The sequence below is a fragment of the Sorex fumeus genome, unplaced genomic scaffold (genome assembly GCF_029834395.1).
Source record: "Sorex fumeus unplaced genomic scaffold, SorFum_2.1 ptg000003l, whole genome shotgun sequence".
Classification (NCBI taxonomy): Eukaryota; Metazoa; Chordata; class Mammalia; order Eulipotyphla; family Soricidae; genus Sorex; species Sorex fumeus.
Genome location: NW_026606060.1, coordinates 2,098,792 through 2,124,947, shown reverse-complemented (window position 1 = coordinate 2,124,947; position 26,156 = coordinate 2,098,792). Strand labels below are relative to the sequence as shown.

General features: G+C 39.9%; 1 non-coding gene across 1 annotated transcript; it reads right to left on the bottom strand.

Annotated features, from left to right (window-relative positions):
* Positions 1–24,924: 24,924 nt before the first annotated feature.
* On the bottom strand, positions 24,925–25,058 carry LOC130029247 (small nucleolar RNA SNORA66). Its single transcript, XR_008793297.1, has one exon. It is a non-coding gene; the product is annotated as a small nucleolar RNA SNORA66 (small nucleolar RNA).
* Positions 25,059–26,156: the final 1,098 nt, after the last annotated feature.

The following is a 26,156-nucleotide window of genomic DNA, read 5'->3' as shown; positions in this document are numbered from 1 at the left end:
AAACAGAATAGAGACTAAAAAGTAAAATAAATAGAACTTCCACATTACTCAGTGACTGTACTCCTTGGAAACTGTTGCAAAACCAGAGAAGCATTCATTTGTAAAGCAATATGCATGCCTGTGTTCACTGCAATGCTGTTTACAGTAAACAAGACTGGAAGTGCCCCCAAACAAATGGATGAATAAAATAGTTGTGGCACATAGATGTAATAGAATACTACTCAGCTATAGCAAAGATAAAACCCTTTCTGCCACAATATGGTTAGAATTAGGGGGTATTTTGCTAAGGGAAAAAACTCAGGAGAAAGACAAATATCGGATGATCTCACTCATATAGACTATAAGCAAAGAAAACAAGTGACTAGAAAATGACTAATGGAAACCAATGTGAGTTACTGCTAACAAAACTAATGCTGGTGATCTAGGTATAGTGGTGAGGGATTTTGGTGAGAGATGTGGTGTAGTAGCATTGCAAGTCAAAAACAGCACTATTGTAAATGGTGGCACCTCAAAGGAATACATACAGAAATAAAGACATTTACTACCCCTTGGGAAGCCTTCATCTTTCATCGTCTTTTCCTAGTTCTATGGTACATAAATCTGAGTTTTGAGCCACCTCATGTAATTACTAATTTTTTCCTCAGTATTATCTGCATTTACAGGATGTATCCATTCACTGTCACTGTCACTGTCCTCCCATTGTTCGTCGATTTGCTTGAGCGGGCCCAATAACATTGTGAGACTTGTTACTGTGTTTGGCATATCGAATATGTCATGGGTAGCTTGCCAGGCTTTGCCATGCGGGCAAGACACTCTGGGTAGTTTGCTGGGCTCTCCGAGAGGGGTGGAGCAATCAAGCTCAGGTCAGCTGTGTCGGCTGCATGGAAGGCAAACGCCCTACCCTCTGTGCTATCACTCCATCCCGTATCCATTCATTTACTTTTTATGGCTCATCCTTTAAGTAAACTCAGATAATAATTTGTAATATTAGAGGGAAAGCTATTTTTCTCCTCTATTTCAGTCTGCTTTGAACCTGTCAAGCAAACATCCATGCAGTGTAACATTGCACAGAAGCAGCTGCAGTTTTCTCTGTTACTCAAACACCCTATCAAGGGGAGAGAATGTCTTCCGGAAAAGGTAAATTGACTTCATATGTCTTACTGTTACCTGTATGCAGAGTGCAGCAGATCATAGTGTGCTGAGGTACAGAGGGAGATGGTTTTTAATCTCATAAAATATAAGGCCTTCCTATATTTTATGAGAGGGATGGAGAAAGAGCTATTTGGGGGCTATAAAAATGAAGACAGAAACACATATGCTTGTTAGAGTACACACTTGCAGTGGCATGACAGATAACAAGCAGGAACAATGGGCCTAAATGACCAGTGAGAAGCTATTGTGAATCTTTAGATCTGGACTGAATAAAGGAGTAGATGGAGAAAAGTAACTATATCATGATCTCCTTGTGCATATACATACACTATACTGTAGCACTGTAGCACTGTCCTCCCATTGTTCATCGATTTGCTTGAGCGGGCACCAGTAACGCCTCCATTCTGAGACTTCTTGTTACTGTTTTTGGCATATCAAATACACTATACATATATCTTTGATTTTTAGGATATTGTTCCTCAGGAAACACTAAACTTTGACTGTAAAGGTAGATTTGTGGGTCAATGGGTCATTAATATGAAAGACAATATATATTAAAATATATTAAACATTTTTATATATTATTATATTAGCATTGCACTGTAGCACTATCCTCCCATTGTTCATCGAATTGCTCAAGCAGGCCCAGTAACGTTTCCATTGTGAGTTTTGTTGTTACTCTGTTTGGCATATCGAATATGTCACAGGTAGCTTGCCAGGCTTTGCTGTGTGGGCGAGATACTCTCAGTACCTTGCTGGATTCTCTGAGAGGGGCAGAGGAATTGAACTCTGGTCGGCTGGGCTGGTCTTGTGCAAAGCAAATGCCCTACCACTGTGCTATTGCTCTAGCCCTAAAATATATTAAAATACATAAAATATCTTAACTATGCCCAAGCAATAATTACAGGATTCGGGGCCCTGTGACCATTATCATCCTGATTTTATCTTCTTTCCTTTCTATGAAGTCTGTCCTCGGGGAATGTCGGTGGTTTCCACCACCTTCTCCTATGTGAAGAATCTTACACATCCAACAAGGGATTGGTATCAAGGATATATAAAGTACTGGTTGAACTTCCACAAAGAAAACATCCAACCACATCAAAAAATGGGGCAACGAAATGAACAGAAACTTTCTCAAAGAAGAAATCCGAATGGCAAAAAGGCACATGGGAAAATAACTTACATCATTAATCATCAGGGAGATGCAGATCAAAACAACAATGAGATATCATTTCACACCACAGAGACTGGTCTACATCCAAAAGAACAAAAGCAACCTGTGTTGGCGCAGATTTGGTGAGAAAGAGACCCTAACTTCATTGCTGGTGGGAATGCCGAATGGTTCAACCTTTTAGAACACAGTATAGACGATTCTCAAAAAATTAGAAATTGAGCTCCCATTTGACCCAGCAATACCAATCCTGGGAATAAATCCCAAAACGATAAAAAAGTATAGTTGAAGTGATGTTTGCACTTGTTTGTTCATTGCAGCACTGTTTACAATAACTAGAATTTGGAAAAAACCTGAGTGCCAGAGAACAGATGACTGGTTAAAGAAACTTTGGCACATCTACAATGTAGCTGTTAGAAAAGATGAAGTCATGAAATTTGCATACAAGTGGTACTACATGGAAAGTACGCTAAGTGAAATAAATCAGAAAGAGAGGGACAAACATAGAAAGATTGCATTCATCTGGGGCACATAAAGTAACAAAATAGGAGACTAACACCCAAGAGTGACCGAATAAGTACCAGGAGATTTACTCCATGGTTTGGAGTCCAGCCGTACACGCTAGGCGAAAAGGCAGCTCAGATAGAGAAGAGAGCACCAAGTAAAGGGTATTGGGAGGACCCTCCCAGGATGGGAGATGCATGCTGATTGTAGACTATAGACCGAATATGATTTCCATTCAATGCCTATTTTGCAAACCACAGCACCCAAAAGGAAAGTGAGAATGAAAAGGAATGCCCTGCCACAGAGGCGGGGTGAGATGGGGATGTGGGGGGTGGTAGGGATACTGGAGATCAATGGTGGTGGAGGCAGTGGTGGAGGGATGGGTATTTGATCATTGTATAACTAAAACCCAAGCACAAAAATATGTAAGTCTACAACTGTACCTCATGGTGTTTCACTAATAAAAATTTTAAAAAAAAGAGAGAGAGAAAGAAATAGCAGACGCAGATTCTGTGCGAGGGTACTTCCAAGATGGTGAAACTTCCTGACAGCAAAGATGGCAGGAACAGACAAAAATAACTCTCCATTATTGTGGTCTTATTGAATGTTCAGGAATAACAGGTAGTTGAAATATTAGGTTTGGGCCTGAAAAGTTAATACAGGGGGGTAAGCTGCTGGCCTTGCATATAGAAAACTGTAGGATGACATTGCTTTGTCCTTCTTCCACAAGAAGCTTAGGTTTATCTAGTTACAGCCATCACTGTGCTCCTGAGGCACTTCCATTCCATTGTGTTTATCTGTAAACAGTCTTCCCTATGCTCTCCTTCCCACCCAGTTAATCAGCTTTCCCCCTAATAGACTCTATTAATTTGTAAGATCAGATTCCTCAGAAATCTATGATTTTATATGTATGAGTGAAATAATGCCTTTCTCCTCTCCTTATGCCTTATGAACAGTTCACTTTAAAGCAATGCCCTTTTTGTATAGATACAGGAAGACCGTTAACATTATGCTTTGTAACTTAGGATTTGATTGGCTTTGAATATTTTTCACTCCCGGGCATCTGCTTTCTCGACTTAAGCCTCAGTTTCCCTTAGTTCCTAACACCCCAAAAGCAGGGTCCCGACGAGGGACTGAATGGACCTAGGGCAAGCAGTGAGCTACCCTGGCATCGAAATGGGCCAGGCCAAAGTGCCACAATTCTCAACTATAAGTTAAGATCTTGATCATAGACAAATGCTGTCATGATCCAAAAGTAACGACGAGACTAGGATCCTGCTAGGGGTGGGAAAGACTGTCTGGCCTGAACACTGTAGTCTGAGATCGAGATGGCCCTAGGAGGGCAATTCTATAAGTTTAAGGTATATCTTACTGTATCCATACTGGCGCCCGCTCGAGCAAATCGACGACTAACGGGAAGTTAAGTGAAGTGATTAAGTGATATATGCTTATATGCTTGTCGGACAAGGAGAGGAGAAACACACCCTTGGGATCCCACTCTAGGGTGGGTCGTCCTGCTGAGAAAGGATCTGTCCTAGAAGCAGCTTTCCCTGAAGCTAAGATTTCTACCCCTATTGATTGTGACCACACCTATGTGTAATTGTTCCCCCAATTCCTCATGGAGAGATATAATGAGACTGTAGAATGGGCAAAGGGGGCAGAGGCAGAGAAGAGAGACTGATGTGGTTGGAGAGAGGATTGAAATAAACTGCAACTAAGACCAACCAGTCTGGCCATCATTCCTTCCTTTGCCTGCCCATCGCCATCAACCTCCCCCGGGTGGGGGAAGAAGGGTGAGACTACCAAATGCCGGCAGCTGGAGAGATAGAGCCACCACCGCTGTGTGCCGTGCCCCTTTCTTGAGTTTACACAGAAAACCAGTTTGATCCCAGGCACCATTTTTGATCTTTCAAGTACCACTCATAGTGATTCCTGAGCACATAGTGAGGAGTAAGCCCCAAGAACTCCAAGGTGTGCTTCAACCTCCCCTAACCCCCTCTACCAACAACAAGAAGTTCGATTTGAAGGGAAAAACCAAAAGTGTAATACTGAGTTTTCATTTACTCATCTGTCTCAAATTGATTATATATGATACGTATCATATACACACATACATACTACATAAATATTATATAAATACTCACATATATGTAAGTATTATATACATACTGGGCTGGAGCGATAGAACAGTGGGTAGGGCATTTGCCTTGCAAGCGGCAATACGTCCCCGACCCGAGTTCCATTGCCCTGCCCCTGTCGGAGAGCCCAGCAAGCTACCGAGAGTATCTCGCCCACACGGCAAAGCCTGGCAAGCTACCCGTGACATATTCAATATGCCAAACACAGTAACAATTGTCACAATGGAGACACTACTGGGCCCGCTCGAGCAAATCGATGAACAATGGGAGGATAGTGACAGTGATATACATACTACATTATATATACACATATTTCTCTGGTCTTATATGAGTAAATTTTTTGTGTTAATCCATATTTCTTATGGAATGGATACTCTATAGTAAGTAAGTAAAGTAAAGGCCCTCCCGTTGATCACTGATTTGCTCGAGCGGGCACAGTAACATCTCCACTGGAGACTTTGTTGTTACTGTGTTTGGCATATCAAATACGTCACGGGGAGCTTGCCAGGCTCTGCCGTGCGGGGCTCGATACTCAATACTCTCGATAGCTTGCCGGGCTCTCCGAGAGGGGCGGAAGAATTGAACTCGGGTCAGCCATGTTGGCTGCATGCAAGGCAAACGCCCTACTGCTGTGCTATCGCTCCACACTATAAGACAAAATAAAAGAGTACAGTCTTATTTGAACAATGAATAATTTTGCACTTATTAATTGTAATGAATAGAAAGTGACAAATGGTCAAGGAATTATAGCTTGAAATTACACAGAAACCACACCACATTCCATGGGAAATTTAGGAAGTGTGCTTTCTAATCCTTTGTTACCTTAGATGGAAAACAAAGAGAAATAATTACTATCACAGACAAATTAAATCAATTAACATATAAATATCTCATTTTCAAAGACATGGAAAGCCGAACAACCTCATGAAAATTCCTAAATAAAATTTTAATGTAAATATTAAGATGTCATTTCCTTAGCAGAGACTTCAATTAGGAAAAATACTGTAAGGAAAGGGTGGGAAGAGATGAGCTGATGAAATGTGAGGTACTTGTCCAGTACCTGCTGTGAGAGCTGCATTCTCAACACTAAGAACTAGTGGGAATCAAAGGTATTCAGGATTTAAGCATTTTCTTCCAGCAGTGGGTGGCCCAGAATCTCAATCCAACTGTCTTTTCATATTAGAAAGAAAACTGAAATCATTGTCATGTGTATAATATCCCATTTGTTCTGCTGCTCTACTTCACCTTATGAATGTTAGCTGGTGTCTTTTTCCTACTAAGAAGATGAACCTGTACAATTTCTCTCTTTAAATCATAATATAATTGCTTCTTTCAGAAAGAAACATGTAGAGACATTTTGACAAAAAAAAAAAAAAAAGGTCTGGCATTAGGAGCCTAGGTTTTCATTTAAAAAATAAACTATCAAAGATAAAATTGAGACATTTCATAGATTCAGCAAACTTTAAACCCATTTCTCTTGTTCTTTAAAAATTGTCATCAGTCTATTTTCAATGATCTAGAATTGCATGATTGCAAGAGACTGTCCAAAATGACTACCCATTAGGCAACAGAAATCAATGATTTAGTTGACGGCAGGAATTACTGTCATCTGGGCAATTTGCCTTCTGTTTTTCATGGCTTTCAGCTCCTTACCTCCCAGTCTGGGAAACAGAAGTGGAATTGAAGAAGAGAAGCAGCAGGGAAAATGGAATCACTTCACTAGAGAAGATTTAAACTTACTTTTAAAGTATTTTTAGAATAAATAATAAACATAGGCTCTCCTTTGAGTCTCAATATTATGCTATGTAGGACTGGAAAGAACAGAAAATATTTTCAGAAGATATTTTCTGCAATGAATCATCTTTCTCTCTCTCTCTCACTCTCTGTGTCTCTTTAAGGGGGGGTGGAGAAAATAATTTAAAGGAAGAAGCTTGAGATCAGTAGGATAAAAATCATAAATGAAATTCTCAAACGTTTCCATTTCTATCCACCTTTGCCTCCTATCACTGTGTTTATAACCAATACTTTCATGGTATTTCAATATACTTTGTATGTTAATTTTTATTCAGTCAGATAAAAAAGACTAGTTAGCATATATCACTTGATTACTTGATCCCCCATTATTCATCAATTTACTCGAGCGGGTGCCAGTAATATCTCCATTCACCCCTGTTGCGTGCTAGTGTAGCCCAATGGCATCTGTTCGTTCTAGGAACATGCAGAGCCTCAAACAAGTCATTTAGGGTCTTGACGAAGAAGTCTGACTATCTCGTAGGTGTGCGTCCACGCGACCTTTTGACGTCCCGTGGAATCCAGTGGGTAATGGCTCTAGTCTAGCGGTTGTCTGTAAATCTCATTACGTGTCCAGCCCATCTGATTTTTGATGCCTTGGCAAATGAGACAGCGTCCCTGATTCTTGAGCGTTGACGGAGATCAGAACTCCAGATTCTCTCATTTGAGTGAAGCGTGATATTCCAAGCATAGCTCTTTCGATTCCTCTTTGAGAGATCCGAATAGCGTTCTCATCCTGTTTTCGTAGGGCCCAGGTCTCTGAGGCATATGTTAATGCAGGAAGAACAGTGGAATCGAAGAGATGTGCTCGTAGCTGGAGGTTCTTTGTCCTCTTAATTATTTCTTCAACGCTCTTGAAGGCATTCCAAGCCGCTCTCTTCCTCCTACGCAACTCAGGTGTCAGGTCATTCACCATGTTGATTTCTCAACCTAGGTATATATAAATGTTGCATTTGGAGATGGTGGTTCCGTTGAGAGCGAATGGAGCATCTGGAACAAGGCTGTTTCTCATAAACATTGTCTTCGTAAGATTCAGCTGTAGTAAGACCTTTCCACACTCATGGTCGAAGTCGGTCAGCATTTGTGCCGCTTGGCTGACGTTTGGTGTTATTAGAACGATGTCATCAGCAAAGCGGAGGTGGTGTAGTTGCTGACCATCTATCTTCACTCCCATTCCTTCCCATTCCAGTTGTCGCATGATGTTCTCGAGGGTGGCACTGAAGAGTTTTGGTGAAATGGTATCACCCTGCCGAACCCCTCTCTTCACATAGATGATTACATCTTTGTAGAATGGTGATATCCTGCTAGTGAATCCGCAATAGAGCTCACAGAGGATCCTGATGTAGTGAGTTTGTACGCCCTGATTGGCTAGGGCTTCTATAACCGCTTCTGTCTCAACAGAATCAAAGGCCTTCTTTAAATCAATGAACGTTAGAACATTAGAACGTTAGCATATATAGAAATGAAAAAAACATAAAAATGGAGCAGGCTATAATCTAACATCATATATAAACATTCAAAATGATTTAATGACAAATATAAGACCACAAACCATAAATACACATAATAGACATAGGAGGTTCTTTGGCATCAGTCTTATAAGTTCTTTGGGGATTCAACTACAAAATCAATGGAAAGAAGTAATAAAAATAAACAACTGTAGACTACTAGGAATCTACTACACAGTGTAAAAAACTATTATCAAAATGCTGAGTATACCTGAAAGGTATGCAGAAAATACCTGAATAGGAACAGGTATTTGCACAGTGTATATCCAATAAGGGGCTAATGTTGAAACATATAGAGATCATAAAATTCAATGACAACAAAAATAGTCAGAGGAGCTAAAGTGACTTCATTGAAGAAAACATTTAGAAGGACGATGGGAATATAAAAAGATGCTCATCATATATTATTTTAGAGAAATACAAATCAAAATCACAATGAGCTATTAACACACATCTGTTAGAATTGTTCTAAGGCCATGGGAATGTTCACCAAAAGACAAAACACAATGAGTTGTGCAGAGGATCAAAAAAGAAGGGAGCCTTTGTACAGTGTTGGTAGTATGTAGAGTGACAAAAATGTTATGGAAAACAGTGAGGATTACTACCAAAAATTAAAAACACAATTTCCATATGATCTGGTTTTCTCACTTTTGATTAATTGCCCAATAACAAGAAAGCAATGCTATAAATAGATACATCATATTCATCATATCATTATAGATATATTGAAGAGCTGGATACAGCATGGATAACAATTCCTAGAAGATTTGCTAAAGAAGGTGTGGTGTACACACTCAGTGGACCACAGCACAGCTCTGCCTCTGGCTCTGTCTCTGCCTCTTACATAAGGGAATAAAATGAGTAAATGAAGTAGACAAAAATCAGGTTTTCAGACTATCAGGCCAAAAGTAGAAGAAAGATATTTTGGGTAAATCAAGTACAAAGGGAAATTATTTGTTCTAGAAGGTAGATTGTTAGATGTAAACACAATATTTGCAGATGCACACAATGCACACATAAAACTATATAACAAACCAATGTTATTTCAATAAAAAATCAAAAACAAATTTGTATATGATAAAGCAAGATGTTCAGCTTTTGCTAACTCTTATGCAGATACGAGAATAAGCAGGGTCTCTCTCTCACTCTGTCCCCTCTGCTCACTCTTACACAGGTACTAGCATGAGTATAGTTCTCTCTCTGACTCTGCCACCTTTTTTTCTTACGGTGACTTTGATACCCCCTGTGTTCTAATTTCTATATTTAGGGCCGTTAGCAATCAAAAATGAGGGAGATTCTCATGTTCAATCGCAATTCTTAATTCTGGAAATGTGAATTAAATTGTGCCAGCTTTGGTCATTACCTGGCCCAAGGATTCAGGATCACACAATTATGGCTAATTTTGGCTACAACTGGAGTAGAACCACATCATAGCTCAGAGTTCCATTACCAAAGAAAATTTGAAAGCTCTTGAATTGAAAAGATATTCAAAGAATTTTACTACATAAATTTAAATAATATATTAGAGTAGTTTTCAAAATACCCTATGTTTCAGGAGCCATATATACTTATTTCTGACATTTCTGGGAATAATGAGGGTATTACTCCACAACAAAAAACTGCTTTTGACTTGCACTTAGTGTGTTTGTGTGTTTGTGATCAGATTATTTCTTGACTTCCTTTGATTATTTAAAATGAGAACAAGAAAAATCAGATTTTTTTAAATTGACTTTACCACGATGTCTAAAATTATTTTGCCTAATGCTCTCAGCACTATTTAGCAAATATGTATCAGGGGAGAACCACACCCTAACTTTGCAAGAGCATATTTTCTATTTTTAAGATTTGAACTAACAACACATGAACGTAGGCTATAACAAACTCAGTATATTTCACTTGAATAGTAAGATGATTTTAATCACAAACACCGATGGTATAACTAGAGGTAAGACAGCTTTATTGGAATAAGTAAATGTGGATCTGTGACTAGCATTTATAATTTCCCATATACACACTACAGAATCCAAAGACAAAGACTAGTTCCATTGTTTCAAGCTCGTCAGCATAATTTCACTTCTTTTTTAAAAAATCTTGTCCCTTTTATTATTTTTTCTAGGTTTACACCTTAAGTATTATTTGGAAGTGACTTTCAAAATGACATTGTTTAGTGTTCTTGAAAGAAAAGTAAATTATTGACAAATATTAAACTTGAACCTATTAATGATTTCATTTTGAAATTATATTTTTTCTTATGAATCTTTTTATCAAGGCATTTTATAAACAAACTAGTTGATAATTGTTATCATTTCTTCAATGTGCCTAATATATCATTCACATTTTAACATATTTTTAAGTTAGTAGTAGAGTTTCTTTTTAAACAAATAAATTATCCTATTTTGGTTGGGTGCATAAAATGAGATCACTTTTCTCTACCCAAAAGGGTGTATCTTATAAACTAGTATGGCATTTGAGCATTCTGTATTTTTAAGAAAAAAGAAGGCAATTCAAGTGCTTCTTAAAAGGTCTTTTTTTAAGGTTTTTTTTGAAAACTTGCTAAAATCACCCACAACCATATTTCAAGTCACATTCACTCTTCTGTCTTTTCCCCACAAAATGTTCTGACTGCCAATGGAAGGGGGAAAAATATATAGTCAAGCCAGATAAAAAGCATCCAAATGAAGAGGTTAATTATATATGGCTATTGAACTGGCCTGTACAATCTACCAATTTCTTTAAAATGATTGTATTGAGTTACTCTTGCTCGGACCCTTGAGACTTGAAGGCTGGCATTCAGTAGGCCCCAGAGTCCAGGTTTGATTGGTGCTTATATAAAATTCATCATCTTCCTCTTTGTGTATCTTCTTCTGGCCTGAATCTGGAAGTGGAATATGGGGAGAAATTAACCAATTTTTTCAGTTGCATATTTAGCCCATGACATAATAGACCAGTGAGTTGTCATGAAAAATATAAATGCGAATATAAACTCAAGCCTTATATAACTGTTTATTCTTAGTCCTCCTTTTTCTTTTTTAGGACCAAAACTAGGCTTTTATTATGAGTTATAACCATTTCTTACTTATGCTTTGAATCCATCACTACTTCTGTCATAGCACACAAACTGCCAATGCTAACTGTAAGTGGAAATTATAGTACTACCAATTTCATCGAAAAAGTCTAAGAATAGAATGATATGATGGATATAAAATAGTAGAAAACCTGGAATATAATAAAATATCAAAGAATGTTCTTGTTGTCATGTGTATAACTTTTGTTAGAAACGTGATTTACTATCATATAATTTGCATTTATAAATAAATTATGTGCTGCTGTAAGTCAGAGATGATTTCGAGTATCACTTCCATCACTAAGAAGCAGAATTAAATTTTTTTAGCTAATCTTTTCAACTCAAGACACATAATATTTAGTGAACAAAACTTTTTTAGCCAATAACATTTCATATTCATTTTGAATATGTACTTTTTTAGCCAATAAGATATTTCATATTCATTTAACCTTAAGGATTAATGTTTACATTAACTTTTTTAATACTTCTGGCCTGATGAAAATTTAAAAACAGAAATAGGTAATTATTAAGATCAAATTTGGCTCTATTATTTTTATTTTTTAATATAAATTGTTTTCTAAAATAAGATTAATTAGGTCACAAATCTGTTCTCTGTAATATATCTCTCTTTTTGAGAAGTGAACTTATCTTGCAGGAGTTAGTTTGATCTCCCACACTATGTTTCACTTTCTTAGAAATTTCTATGCCAAGAATCTGGACAAAAACTCTTTGCTTGTAATTTTTGTCTATGCAGTACAGGCATCAAATCGAGTTTCTATGTGGTTTTAGCAACGGAATGCTCTGGGACTTCAAATGAATGATGGCAAAGAATGTTCCTTAGGACGGAGTCTATCCAGTGACTCCATACGCTTACCTCCTCTAGTCGCTCAACAAGTGGGACAAATGGAGAAGTAACCAGGGATACAAAAGAGGAAATAGAATAAGACAGCTAATTTTCAGGGAAATTAAACACAGAGCTTTAAGAGCAGAGAAAATACCAATTAAAAATTATTGCAAGCAGTAAAGAACTTTAAGATATGTACTGAAGAGATGCCATTTTATTTTCCTTTTGTGCTTTTTTTTTTTAATGGGGAATGGACATCCCGAGAAGTATCCCCTGGCTCTGCACTCAGAAACCACTCCATGCAGTGCTCAGGGGACCATAAATGGTGACTGGGATCAAAACCAGGTCTACATTTGCAAGGCAATTGCCCTATCTTCTGTACTATCTCTCTAGCTCCAGCTTTCTAGAACTTTAGAGAATTCATGAGACAAGAAAGAAAAGATCTCCGGGCTGGAGTGATAGTACACCGGGGAGGGCATTTGCCTTGCATGCGGCCAACCGAGGTTTGATTCCCAGAATCCCATATGGTCCCCCGAGCACCGCCAGGAGTAATTCATTGGCAGCTCAAGTGCTAATATCAACGTTCGGTAAAAACCAACAGCCTTTTTATGAGTCTAAAAGCATGCTTGTATTGTGAAATTGTCAAAAGTATCTGGTGTAGAAAACTCATTATTTAAAACAACTAAGGTACAAGAACTATTGAAATTAAGTCAAAGAAGGCTTTCTCATATTTCATAAAAATTGATGGTTCAAGGGTTATGTCAATATAAATATTTGTATCTGCATTGGACTATTAGAATGAGAGTTGAAATAATTGTGATACATAAAAACAGATTCAAAGAGTAATGGTTTAGTTTAAAACATGAGTTATAAAACTGGTTGCAAAACTTATCCTACCAGTGTTTTATTTGACCTCTGAGACTTCTTGTCAACTAAAATTTCTAGTTACTTAGCAAAGAGTTATAATGGGTTAATCTCAGATATCAGTCTAGTAGCCTGAAGCCACGGCATCATACCTTGGTAAAAGTTTTAGAGATAACAGGCATTCCTGTTGGAATGGCAGACTAACATCAGAAATTGGGGAACAGAAAAAAAGTGAGTCACTTTCAGACCCAATTGTGGCACCTGATCTTTGCATCCTATGGCCATGCCTGAGTAACTGACTCATGGATGAAGATCTCATTAGTGGGGAAAAAAAAGAATTCCTGTTAAAATGAAGTTGATTTTGAAATGGGATGAAGAAAAGTTACAGAACAGAATGAATGTAAAGGAATGTGTAGGTCTTAGGTTGTGTTTGACGAAAAGGCACTGATCAAACTGTTTTGTCATAAGAAACTCTTTAAATCACAACTGCAGAATTGTTCTAGTACCTTTTAGGTAAGATCTATGGAAAAGATATTGGACAGATTATCTGGACTCCTATCACAGTGCTCCTAGATAATGAAATTCAAAAATTGCAAGAAATCAAAGGTTTCTCAACATGGGATTAAATGAATTAGACATGTTAAACTGTACACTGGACTCCTGGTACAGTGGTCTAATTAATGGTAAATCAAGGTTTTCAAAGTGAGATTGAATGAATTAAACATGATGTTAAACTGAATGTTCTATCTCTACAGATTTTAGCTTCATTTGATTAGCACCCACAACAAATGGGTGTATTACGTCTCATTGTGAGTAAAATGAAAGCTTGCTTTTCTTTTGTACCTTCAGTATGTTTTTGATGCTTCATAGCACTATGTCGTTTTGCATAAATCCAGATAAAAGTCTTTCCTCTCTGTAATAGGCTTTACCTCTCATGCAGACAGGAAAAACACAGTTATGGGACCCCCAAAGCCTCTTCCAGGGAAACAGTCAAGGGATTTGTCTAAATGACAGAAACCAGTGTTTAACAGGTACTGTTTCAAGTACCCTACAAACCTCAGAGGGGCCCTAGAGGCAGGCTGGCTCAAGGAAAGGCTGACTGGAAATCATCATTGCTATGGAAAATGAGGAATCTGGAAATCTGCAATGACTGACTCAGCCTGGGTCGTACTCTCAGCGTCAAGAAAACCTGGAAACTAGGATCTCTCCCAGCCCTGAAGAGGGGTTGGGATGGAATTCTTTCTCTGCCAGGACACCTCTGTGGAAAACAAGGTCCAAGGCCAACCCAGTTCAACCTGAAAGCTCAAGACCACCCCTGGTTAATTGTGGCACCTGATCTTTGCATCCTATGGCCATGCCTGAGTAACTGACGTGCCAGAAAAAAATTAATGCCATTATCGGTGTGTCTTCTGTCTTTAGCCAACCCCCAGAACTTCTCAGTAAATAACAGGGTACCTCAAATGGAAAGTTCTCCAATCTTGGTGTGTTCATGCAAAAGAACAAGTCAGGTTTGTTAAGCCATCTTGCAAAAATTTTAAATGAAGGCAGAGAGAAAACCATGTTTCTGTAACTTGCTTTTTGTAAGAATCAGATTCTAATTCTACAGAGGCAATTGAATAAATGTATTCTAATCTTAGTTTAAAAGGTACCCACTTTGGGAAATTCAGATAAAAACTTGATTGTAGGAGAGCAACCTAGCCTATAAAGGAATTCAATGTTTTATATGCTGTCACTAGTCTGACCAGGGTACTTGAAGCCAGAGCTTTACTAGGGGGAACCTCAGCTCAAGCACAGAATTAATAGCTTTTCCCCAACTTATCAATTGGCTACCGTGCCAAAAATAGCATCTGAGTATTTATTCTTAGTTTTATGAAGTCATATAGTCCTTAGGAGAGAACAAGTATTTTTAATAACTCAATTTTTATTGCATCATGGGATTAATACTAGAGAATATTTCCTCTAAGCCAGAATCCTCTGCAGAAAAAAGATAATGGGCATTGAAACAAGGTTTCCAAAAGAAAGTTGATGGATGGTTTACCAAACACGGAGAATTGCTAATCTCTGGACCAAAGCAGAAATCCAGTCACGGTCCTCCCATTGTTCATCGATTTGCTCGAGTGGGCCCAGTAACATCTCTTTCATGAAACTTATTGTTACTGTGTTTTGGCATATCGAATACATCACGGGTAGCTTGCCAGGCTCTGCTGTGCAGGCGAGATACTCTCGGTAGCTTGCCGGGCTCTCTGAGAGGGGTGGAGGAATCGAACTCGGGTCGGCCATGTTGGCTGCTTGTAAGGCAAACACCCTACCACTGTGCTATCGCTCCAGGACAATGCAGTGGAGTATTATTAAAGGGTTATGCTTTAACATTAGTGAAAAACATTTTCCATGGGAAGGGACTAACAGGACAACAAGGTAGAAGTACTCAGAACTGTGCTTTCTGTGTCACTAATGAACCTAATGGAAATCTTGGGCCTCCTTTCCTACCACCTGTTAATCATCAAGGAACTTACCCTGGAGAGGATTGGCAGCTTGACTTCATGCAAATGATCAAATGATAAAATGTTCAAGGTATAAATATCTATTAATTCTTATTGATAGGATCAGTGGATGGGCAGAAGCTTTTCTGTAGGATGACATTGCTTTGTCCTTTCTCCCTTTCTTCACAAGGAGCTTAGATTTATCAGGTTACACCCATCACAGTGCTCCTGAGGCACTTCCATTCCATTGTGTTTATCTGTAAATTCTTCCCTATGCTTTCTTCCCCAACCAATTAATCAGTTTCTCCCCCCAATCAGTATCTGCTCATTTGTAAGGTCAGATTCTTCTAAGACACTGAAATTGTATTGTAAGTTAATATTGCCTTTCTCCTCTCCTTATGTCTTTTGAGTAGTTTACTTTAAAGCAATACCCTTTTTGTATAGATAACAGGAAGACAATTAACATTATGCATTGTAACTTAGGATTTAATTGGCTTTGAATATTATTCACTCCTGGGCATCTGTTTTCTTGACTTAAGCCTCAGTTGCCCTTAGTTCCTAACACTGCAAAAGCAGGATCTCAACGAGGGAATGAATGGACGCAGGCCAAGTGGTGAGATACCCTGGCATTGAAATGGGCCAGGCCAAAGTGCCATGATTCTTAAGTATAAGTTAAGAGCTTGATCATAGACAAATGCTGTCATGATCCAAAAGTAGCGATGAGACTAGGACTCTGCTAGGGATAGGAAAGACTATCTGGCCTGAGCACTGTGTTCTGAGATTGAGGTGGCCCTAGGAGAGCAATTCTATAAGTTTAAGGCATCCATACAAAATGATTTATATTATGAATATGTGTATATTTGTTGGACAAGGAGAGGAGAAACACACCCATGTGATTCCGCTCTAGGGTGGGTCATCCTCCTGAGAGAGTATCTGTCCTAGAGGCAGCTTTCCCTGAGGGAAAGGATTCTACCCCAATTGATCATGACCGCACCTATGTGTAATTGTACTCCAACCCCTCACGCTTTGGGTGTTAACTGTACTGTAAGAGTGGACTGGGGGATCAGAATCTAGACTCCAGAGAAGGAGGATGAAGGGGGATCGAGGAGGATAATGAAGTAGCAATGGTAGGAAGAAGCAGGAGGAAAGGCAGAGGAGAGAGACAGGAGTGTATGGAGAGAGGATGGGAATAAACTGCAGCTAAGACCAACCAGCCTGGCCCTCGTTTCCTTCCTTCGCCTGCCCATGGCCATCAACCTCCCTGGGGTGGGGGATGCAGCGTGAGACTACTGAACGCCAGCGGTCGGAGTGACAGAGCCACCACCGCCATTGCTGTCTTTTTTGAGTTTACACACTTTTTCAATCTGCTGAGAAAGCCAGATGTGGCCTGGTGTTTGTGTCCATTAGAATCTGGACACAGAAAATCATTTTCTAGCAAACAAATCTGTGGGTGAAGGAGCTATTCCTTTCTATTTTTTTAATGATAGAAATACGTAGGCAGTATGTTGCTTTGGTTTCTGTTAACTCTTGTGTTCTCTAAGACAGCAAACCACTCTGTCCTTACTGGATCGGAACGGACCTTCTCCAGGATCTAATCATTTCAAAGTTACATCACTCATTCTAATTGATCTGATCTTTCTTTCAGATAACTTTAGGAACCCAACCAATTCATTGCCTGAGGCCCATTAAAAACTAAGTTGGAATGAGATTTCACACCTCGTGCAGGAAGGTCAGTGCCCCTTTGTCAGCATGAAGCAGCTCCAGAAGATGGACCTTCAACCACTTTCCCCTTAAAGATTTAAGGAAGCTGAATCTCTAGGGAGAAATATGATATAGGCAGATAGAAAGGGAAAGGCTCTTGGCAATGAAATTTAGGTTCACAAAAATTCTAAGGCTCATCCACCCTGTGGATATGGAAAACAGACCTGATAAGATCTTCAGCAGCAGACTTTAGGAGATTGGACCCCTCCCCATGAAGTTTCTAAAACACTCAGACCTCTCCCTTAATCCCATTAACTTTAATCATTCAATCCTGAGAATATCCAGCAGGACCAAAGGTCAAGAAAAGGAGTTTCAAAGGCTACACCTAATTCTTCCAATTTAGCAACAACCCTAGCAATGGACTCTTATTGGAGTAGAAACTCCACATGGGGGCAGTATGGAAAAACCCTATAAAAACCACCTTTAACAAAGGATGAGGGCGCATATGCTGCCTGAGCCCATGTGCTGCTTGTGCCCATGTTGCCGAGTACATGTGGTGCCCGAGCACATATGTCGCCTAAGTCTCCCCTCTTGAGATTTGGTCTTTCATGCTTTCATGCCTAATGCTGGGGTGTGTGTAGGGGCTCTACCCGCTCTTGGAGAAGCCCATGTTCTCTCTTAAGCTCTCTCTTTACTCTCCCCCTCCACACTTTACTCTCTCTCTCTTTCTCTCCCCCTCCACACTTTAAAAAATCCCTCCCAATAAAATCGGTTTTACTTCACTGCTTGTCTACTCCTGAAATGCATTTCTGCAATTGAGACTGGAACCCAGTAACCCTAGGTCCCAGGTGGCAGAGGTGGATCGGGAGAAGGTGATGGTCTTTCTCTCTTCACAACTCATGTGAGCCACCCGTGGGGTCTACTGACATCAGTAGCCAGGAGTAATCCCTGAGAATTTCCAGGTGTGACCCGAAAAGCCAAAGAGGAAAAAAAAATTAAAGAAAGGAAAGATCTTGGGTTTCTTTTAAAAGATATTGATACAGAGAATTTTAATTTTTTATATTTTAATTCTGAGAGTATTTGATGCATTTAGCAATGCAGTGAGTTAATGTAACAGAAAATCTAGTGTCATTTGGGTAAATAGCTCAGACATTCTTGTTTTAAAAAGATTCTATTAAAGTTTAGAGTCTGAATCCTTGGAAAATATTCAATTAGATGATGAATATTTGTTTCTTTATCACCAGATAAGTAAAAAACAAGTTAAAGTTCTTAATTATTAAAAATGTACAGGTAAAGATATTATTTTATACATATATTTTTTATATTTTATAGACATGGTGACCTGAAGGAAAAATGTAGGAATCATCAAAATGTTTCTTCTTTAAATGCACAATAAAATATGTAAATATAAAAGTGACTTCAGAATAATATAAAATAAATGTAAATATTCCTCGAAGATATGGCACATTTAGTTACCAAATTTGACAACTGGTTAAGGAGGAGCTATCTCAGAAGTAATCAAGATGACCACACACCATAGACTTAGAAGTACATGCTATACACAAAATCAGGAGGATTTATTATGACCTGTTTCAACACAAGTCTTGATCACTTGATCACTTAACTTCTCGATAATCATTGATTTGCTAGGGCAGGCGCCAGTAACATCTTCATTTGTCCCTGTCACGTGCTAGTGTAGCCCAATGGCATCTGTTCATTCTAGGAACACAAAGAGCCTCAAACTGATCATTCAGTGTCTTGAGGAAGAAGTCTGACCATCTTGTAGGTGGGTGGCCACGCGCCCATGGAATCCAGTCGGTAATCACTCTAGGCCAGCGGTTGTCTCCAAATCTCATTACGTGTCCAGCCCATCTGATTTTCGATGCCTTGGCAAACGAGACAACATCCCTGATTCTTGACCATCTACAGAGGTCAGAACTCTGGATTCTTTCTTCCTTTGAGTGAAACGTGATACTCCAAGCATAGCTCTTTCGATTCCTCCTTGGGAGACCTGAATAGCATTCTCCTCATGTTTTCCTAGGGCCCAGGTTTCTGAGGCATATGTTAATTCAGGAAGAACAGTGGAATCGAAGAGATATGTCCAGAACCGGAGATTATTCGTCCTCTTAGCTATTTCCTCAATGCTCTTGAAGGCATTTCAAATTGTTCTCTTCCTCCTGCGCAACTCAGGTGCCAGATCATTCGTCATGTTGACTTCTCAACCTAGGTACACATAACTGTTGTATTCAGAGATGGTCATTTTGTTGAGAGCGAATGGAACATATGAACGAGACTGTTTCTCATAAACACTGTCTTCATGAGATTCAGCTGGAGTCCAACGTTTCCACACTTCCGATCGAAGTCGGCCGCATTTGTGCCACTTGACTAATATTTGGTGTTATTAGAACAATGTCATCAGCAAATCAGAGGTGGTGTAGTTGCTGACCATCTGCCTTCACTCCCATTCCTTCCCATTCCAGTCATCGTATGATGTTCTCGAGGGTGACACTGAAGAATTTCGGTGAAATGGTATCACCCTGCTGAACCCCTCTCTTGACATTGATGAACACTTCTTTGTAGAGTGGTGAGATCCTGGTAGTGAATCCTTAATACAGTTCACGGAGGTTCCTGATGTATTGAGTTTGAATGCCCTGATTGGCTAGGACTTCAATGACTGCTTCCGTCTCAACAGAATCAAAGGCCTTCTTTAAATCAATGAATGTTGGACAGAGCGGCATCTTGAACTCCCGAGAAACCTCAATGAGCTTGGTTATCATGTAGATGTGGTCGATCGTGCTGAATACTTTTTGGAACACGGCTTGCTCGCATGGTTGTCCTTCATTTAGTGTTCTGCCAATTCTATTGGGGATGACTCGAGTGAACAGCTTGTAAATAACAGATAATAGGCAGATCTGGCAATAGTTGCCAATATCGTAGATGTCTCCCTTTTTGTACAGAAGTACAGTCCTGCTGGTTTTCCACTAGGATGGAACCTTGCATTCAGACAGGTAGTGTATGAATTGCCGAGCCCGCATATTGATGAGCATATGGAATGTCAGGAATGAGACAGCAGGTTCTTCAAGTGTTCAGGTCTGACCTTGTCTGGGCCAGGTGTTGTTCCTTTCTTTACCAATGAAATAGCGTGTCAGATTTTGGAAGGGAGAACGTTGGGAATGACATATCCATCCTGCGGAATTTGGTGTGTGGGCAGGTGGACATGGCTATCGAAGAGATCTGAGTAGAAGTCATGGAAAATATTCTCCATTGCCCCTCTGGAAGATGTGATAGATCCATCATGATGTCGGATGGCAGTCATCTTGGTCTTGTAGTTGGGGAAGGACAGGCAGGCATTACGAATGCTTTTCCCAGCTTCTGCCACATCTGCCAACACTGCCGCTCTTCTCTCTTTGAGGTCTTTATTGCATCTCTGCACTACTTTGCGAGCTCAGATGTTTGCTTGCGGTTGCCTGAGGCATGCGCCAAACTACATTGATGAATAAGCTCAAGAGTTTTTAAAGAAAGGCATTTTTTGTGGCTATCTCTCTCTTGGAGTTCCTCACACAATCATGGAGGTGCTGAACCAGTCGATCGTATTCCTCGTCAATGTTGTCAAGGACGGCATCTGCCCATGTTGCAGCAATAGTGCCAAAGAGCTGCCAGTTGGTGGTCGTTCTGGAAGTTCTCTTCTTAAACTTTACAGCCTTTTCTCCCTGCTCTGTTAAGTAAAATTTTGCACAAAGGAGACGGTGGTCCAATCCCATTTGGAATTTTGGGACAACAGCAACATCGGTCAGGCAAAACTGTGGATTGAATATGATGTGGTCAATTTTGTTGTGGAACCGTCCACCGGGAGACTCCATATTCTTTCGATTTAGCCTTCTGGAACTGTGAGTTACCATGGATGGTCCTGGTCGACATGATGAACTCAGACAGTCTCTCACCCCGTTCGTTCCATTTTAGGCTATGGGTCCCGATGTGGAGTTCTTTGGCTGATCTTCTCGGTCATATCTTGGCATTAAAATAACACACAATGATCTTGTAGAAGGTGTGGTCTTCTTTATAGAACTTCTCCAGCTTCATGTAGAACTTCTCAATTTCTCCTTCATCATAATTCTATGTTGGTGCGTAGACAACGAGGAGAGAAACTACCGGCAGTGACCCATACCTATTCAAGTATAATCATCCAATTTGGGTTGTTAGGCATTCGAATGAATCAATGCTCATGGCCAAGTTCGTGTTGACAAGGACACCTATGCCTCCGATGCCTCTTTTATCGCATATTCCGAGGAACTTTTCTTCTCCAGTGTCAAAAACAGTGTGATATGATTGATGCCTTCTTGTCTCGGTCAGACCAATTATGCCGTACTTGATCTTTCGCGTTTGTACCATCAGGTCCTCGATGGATGCATCTGATGCCATCATACGAGCATTGAAAGTACAGACAATCCTTTTTGTCTTTCTTTGTTTGGGCAGCATAGTTTGGCCTTGAGATTTTATCAGCCTCTCCTTCCTCATCCTTCTCAATGCTGCCGTATTGGTGACTCCTTCAGGGCCAGGGGAATGAGACCCATTGTAATTACTGGTTTTGGCATATTGAATACACAATGGAAAGCTTTCCATTGCGGGCGTGCTGGCGGAATACTCTTGGCAGCTTGCCAGGCTCTCCGAGAGGGATAGAGGCTTTTAAGGTGGCCTCTAATCGCCCTTGTAGGTGTTTCCCTGGTTCAAACAATATTTGAACACTATCAAATATGGTGTGTCAATCCTGGAAGATGGGTATTAAGTGTGTTATAACTTACCTCGTGGCCGACAAACAGCCGTGCGTTCCGGAAAGCGTCCTGGAGAGTGGCGGCGGCTGGGTAGTGGAGGTAGTGGAGGTAGTGGAGGTCTGCTGGTGAGGTATTTATCCTGTTCTGGTAGGGGTAGGGTGGGTCTTCCGTGTGTAATCCAGTCCCTGGGTCACAGGCAGGCGGTGGAAGCTGACAGGGCAGGGTAGGGTGGGGCTCCTAGTTTTAAACCCTTTGTCATCTGTGGTTGGTGGGAGCAGGCAGAGGATCTCTGTCCCCGGGTCCATTGAGCTTGGAGTCCTAGGTCTCAGAGTTACGCTTATCTTGTTCTGTGGGGCTTCAGTCATGCGTGAGTCTCAGCCGGAGCATCCAGAAAGCATTCTGGAGCATGGCGACAGCTGGGTAGTGGAGGTAATGGAGGTCAACACAAGTCAGCCCTGCCTTGCCAGCAGCTCCGGGACTAAATGGTCATTTATGGGACCAACTGAAGAGCATATTGAAGGGGTTGGGAAGGGAGATTCTGGAAAGGAAAACACAAGTTTATAATTTAAAAAATAATTCTTTCTACATGTAAATGATTGCATACCAGGTAGTGAGATTTCTATGCATTTTTTAGTATCTTCTTATGCTTTAAAAATAAAAATTGTCATATTAATTTATTTATTATTTATGGTCTCAGTCTTCTGACCTATTGAATATGTCTTAACTTTGTTTCTATTAATAAGTGCTGTTGTAGAGCTAAGCCCAAATCAAAACTATTCATCATTACTTAGAGTAAATCCCAATCAATGCCAATAAATTTAAAAAGCAGCTTCTATTAAATAAAAAACAATATAGTACAAAACTGTAACCCCTGGGGACTTCATTAATGGTATTCACCATATGGTGCTTTGTTTAAGAAGAAATCATTACATCTCCTTAACTACAAGTTTGTTTTGTTTAGAAATAAATACTAAGAACTATATTTTACATCACTCAACAAATATTAATTGAATGCCAGCTGATTGCAAAAAGATAAAGAACAAGGAATTTAGTGTGTACCTAGAATTATAAAAATCACAAAAGACTGAAAATTTTTTTACAAAAATAAAAATGAAATGTAATCATGCTAAAGAGATTATTCAGCTATTAAATTATTTATATAACTTGTATCACTTGTCATCCTGTTGATCATTGTGTTGCTCGAATGGGTGCCAATAATGTCTCCATTCGTCCCTCTCGCATACTAGTGTAGCCCAATGGCATCTGCTTGTACCAGGAACACGAAGAGCCTCAAACTGTTTGTTCATGGTTTTGACAAAGAATTCTGACCATCTCATAGGTGGCAAACACGTGTCCTTTTGACAGCCCTTGGAATTCAGTCGGTAACAGCTCTAGTCCAGTGGTCATCTCTAAATCGCATAACGTGTCCGGCCCATCTGATTTTCAACACCTTGGCAAACGAGGAAACACCCCTGATCATCGATAGTTGACAGAAGTTGGAACTCCAGATGCCTTCTCTCACTTGAGTGAAGCATGATACTCCTAGCATAGTTCTTTTGATTCCTCTTTGGGTGACCCAAATAGCGTTCTTGCCCTGCTTTTGCAGGGTCCAGGTCTCTGAGGTGTATATTAGTGCAGGAAGAACGGTGCAGTAGAAGAGATGTGCCCAGAGTTGGAGGTTCTTCATCCTCTTAACAACTTCTTCAACACTCTTGAAGGCATTCCACACTCTCTCTTCCCCCTGTGCAGTTCTGGTGCCAAGTCGCCCTCATGTTGAGTTCTCGACCCAGGTACACATAGCTGCTGCATTTAGAGATGTTTGTTTAGTTGAGAGCAAATGGAAGATCAGAGACTAGTTTGTTTTTCATGAACATTGTCTTGGTGAATTTCAACTGCAGTCTGACCTTTCCACACTCACGGTTGAAGCCGGCCAAAGTTGTGCCACTTGGCTAATATTTGGTGTTATTAGAACTATGTCATCAGCGAAGCAGGTATAGTTGAAGACGGTCTATCTTCACTTCCCCCATTCCTTCCCATTCCAATCGTCGCATGATGTTCTCGAGGGTGGCACTGAAGAGTTTTGGTGAACTGGTATCATCCTGCTGAATCCCTCTCTTTACGTTGATGATCATTTCCTTGTAGAATGGTGAGATACTGGTGGTGAATCTATAATACAGCTCATGGAGGATCTTGATGTATTGAGTTTGAATGCCCTATTTGGCTAGGGTTTTGATGGCCACTTCAGTCACATGTTCTCTGAAGACAAAATCATGTATCAATAGAAAATGGGCTTAACAAAAAGATAAAGGCAGAGATATGTAAGTGAGAAAGTCAGTTTGTTCAGACTGGTAAGATTATAGATAGGAGAAAAAGAGATAAAGTCATAATCATAATTTTAGAAAGGATGGCAGGAAGTCACCAACTAGCAGGAGATCCTGTCTGGATTTGTTCCCTGTCTCATGAGCAAACATGGTCATATTTGTATTTCATCTGCTTTTTACCATCTGTAAATCCTTTTCAGTAAATTGGCACAACAACCGCCTCCACCACCATACACTAAAAAACAACAACAACAACAACAACTATGTAACTGTATTAGAAGCCCTGGACAGGTCATCAACCATAGTGCCTGCGCTTGGAGGAGTATGTATTTGATTCAGTGTTGAAGAATGACATCAGGACAAAGCAGTGCAATATAGAGCAGAGTGCTGAAGAACACTGACCATGAAAAGTGCATTGTGTAAAGCATTTTAGTACTAGATTAATAAGTATAGCACTTAATAGTATTTACAGTGGCAGAAGTACTGACTTAGACTTCTCCCTGTAAGATTTAATGTAGAGTGAATGGAGAATCGTGATCTTAATAAAACTTAAAAGTTTTGTTTTTGAATGATTTTTTTTCTGGGTTCCCCACCCCCCACACGCTCCTTTTTTAAAGCCCAGTACTAGAATAGAATAGTCTTCCTCTGTAGGATCTGAAGTTAGTCTGTTTCTATTCACTGCAGTTACTTTAGCACGAACCTGGTTCCCTTTATATCTGCAATATGATGCAGTTAGTGATAGAGTTTGAGACCTCGTGCTAAAAGATTGCTGAATTACTATTTAATTTGGTGGTTTGACTAAGGCTCACTAGAAAGTTGTTTGTTTTACTACCTTTCTTAACATGCTAAACTTCAAAATAATATTCCACACTAAGGACATTTCATCTTTTCTATATAATTTATTGCCTATTTGGTTGCTTTCTGTCAATGAATCATTTTGTTATCTAGTATTTCCAAAGAAATAATATCTATTATAGCTCCAATAGCAATAGCACAGTGGTTAGGGCGTTTGCCTTGCATGTGGCCGACCTGGGTTCAATTCCTTTGCCCCTCTCAAAGAGCTCAGCAAAATACTGAGAGCATCCTGCCCGCTTGGCAGAGCCTGACAAGCTCCCCGTGGAGTATTTGATATGTCTAAAACAATAGCAACAAGTCTCACAATGGAGACGTTACTGGTGCCCGCTCCAGCAAGTGAACAATGGGAGGATAGTGCTACTGTGCTAACTCTATTAAATGTTCATTTTTTCCTCTTTTAGAAACTTCCCCACAAGTACTAGTGGCAGGGGCCGGAGGGGGGCACTGTTTCTGGTGGTATTTGGTGTGGCACTGTGTGCCACCTTAGTGGTGGCACAAATAGTTCAACTCACAATGCTTGGGGGACACTAGGCCCACAGCCAGTGGTGCTAGGGTGGCCAATCCAAGATACAACATATCAAAAGGCTTGAAGTGGGTTATTCTATGACATAGACTAAGAGCAAAGAGGCCAGTGTAAAATAAAATTGTAGTTCAGTACTACTGCTCTTATTACTTTAAGAACTTGACTTCGTTTTCTTCCTTCCTTTTCATGGAAAGAGTGATATCTAATTGAAACCTCAGCCCTTTTCCACTGGACCATTCTAGAATTTCTCTAGATCACAGCACCCTAATAGCTCCTTTCAAACCATCTCTCAACATTATTGAAACAAATGTCCAGCCTTATTGCTTCTTTTAAATGTCTGCCCCCGCACTTCTCTGCATCTTCGTTTGTTTGGGGGTCACACCCAGCAGTACTCAGGGTTTACTCCTGTTTCTGCACTTGGGGATCACACCTGGAGGCACACAGGAGACCCCATGGGATGTTGGGGATCAA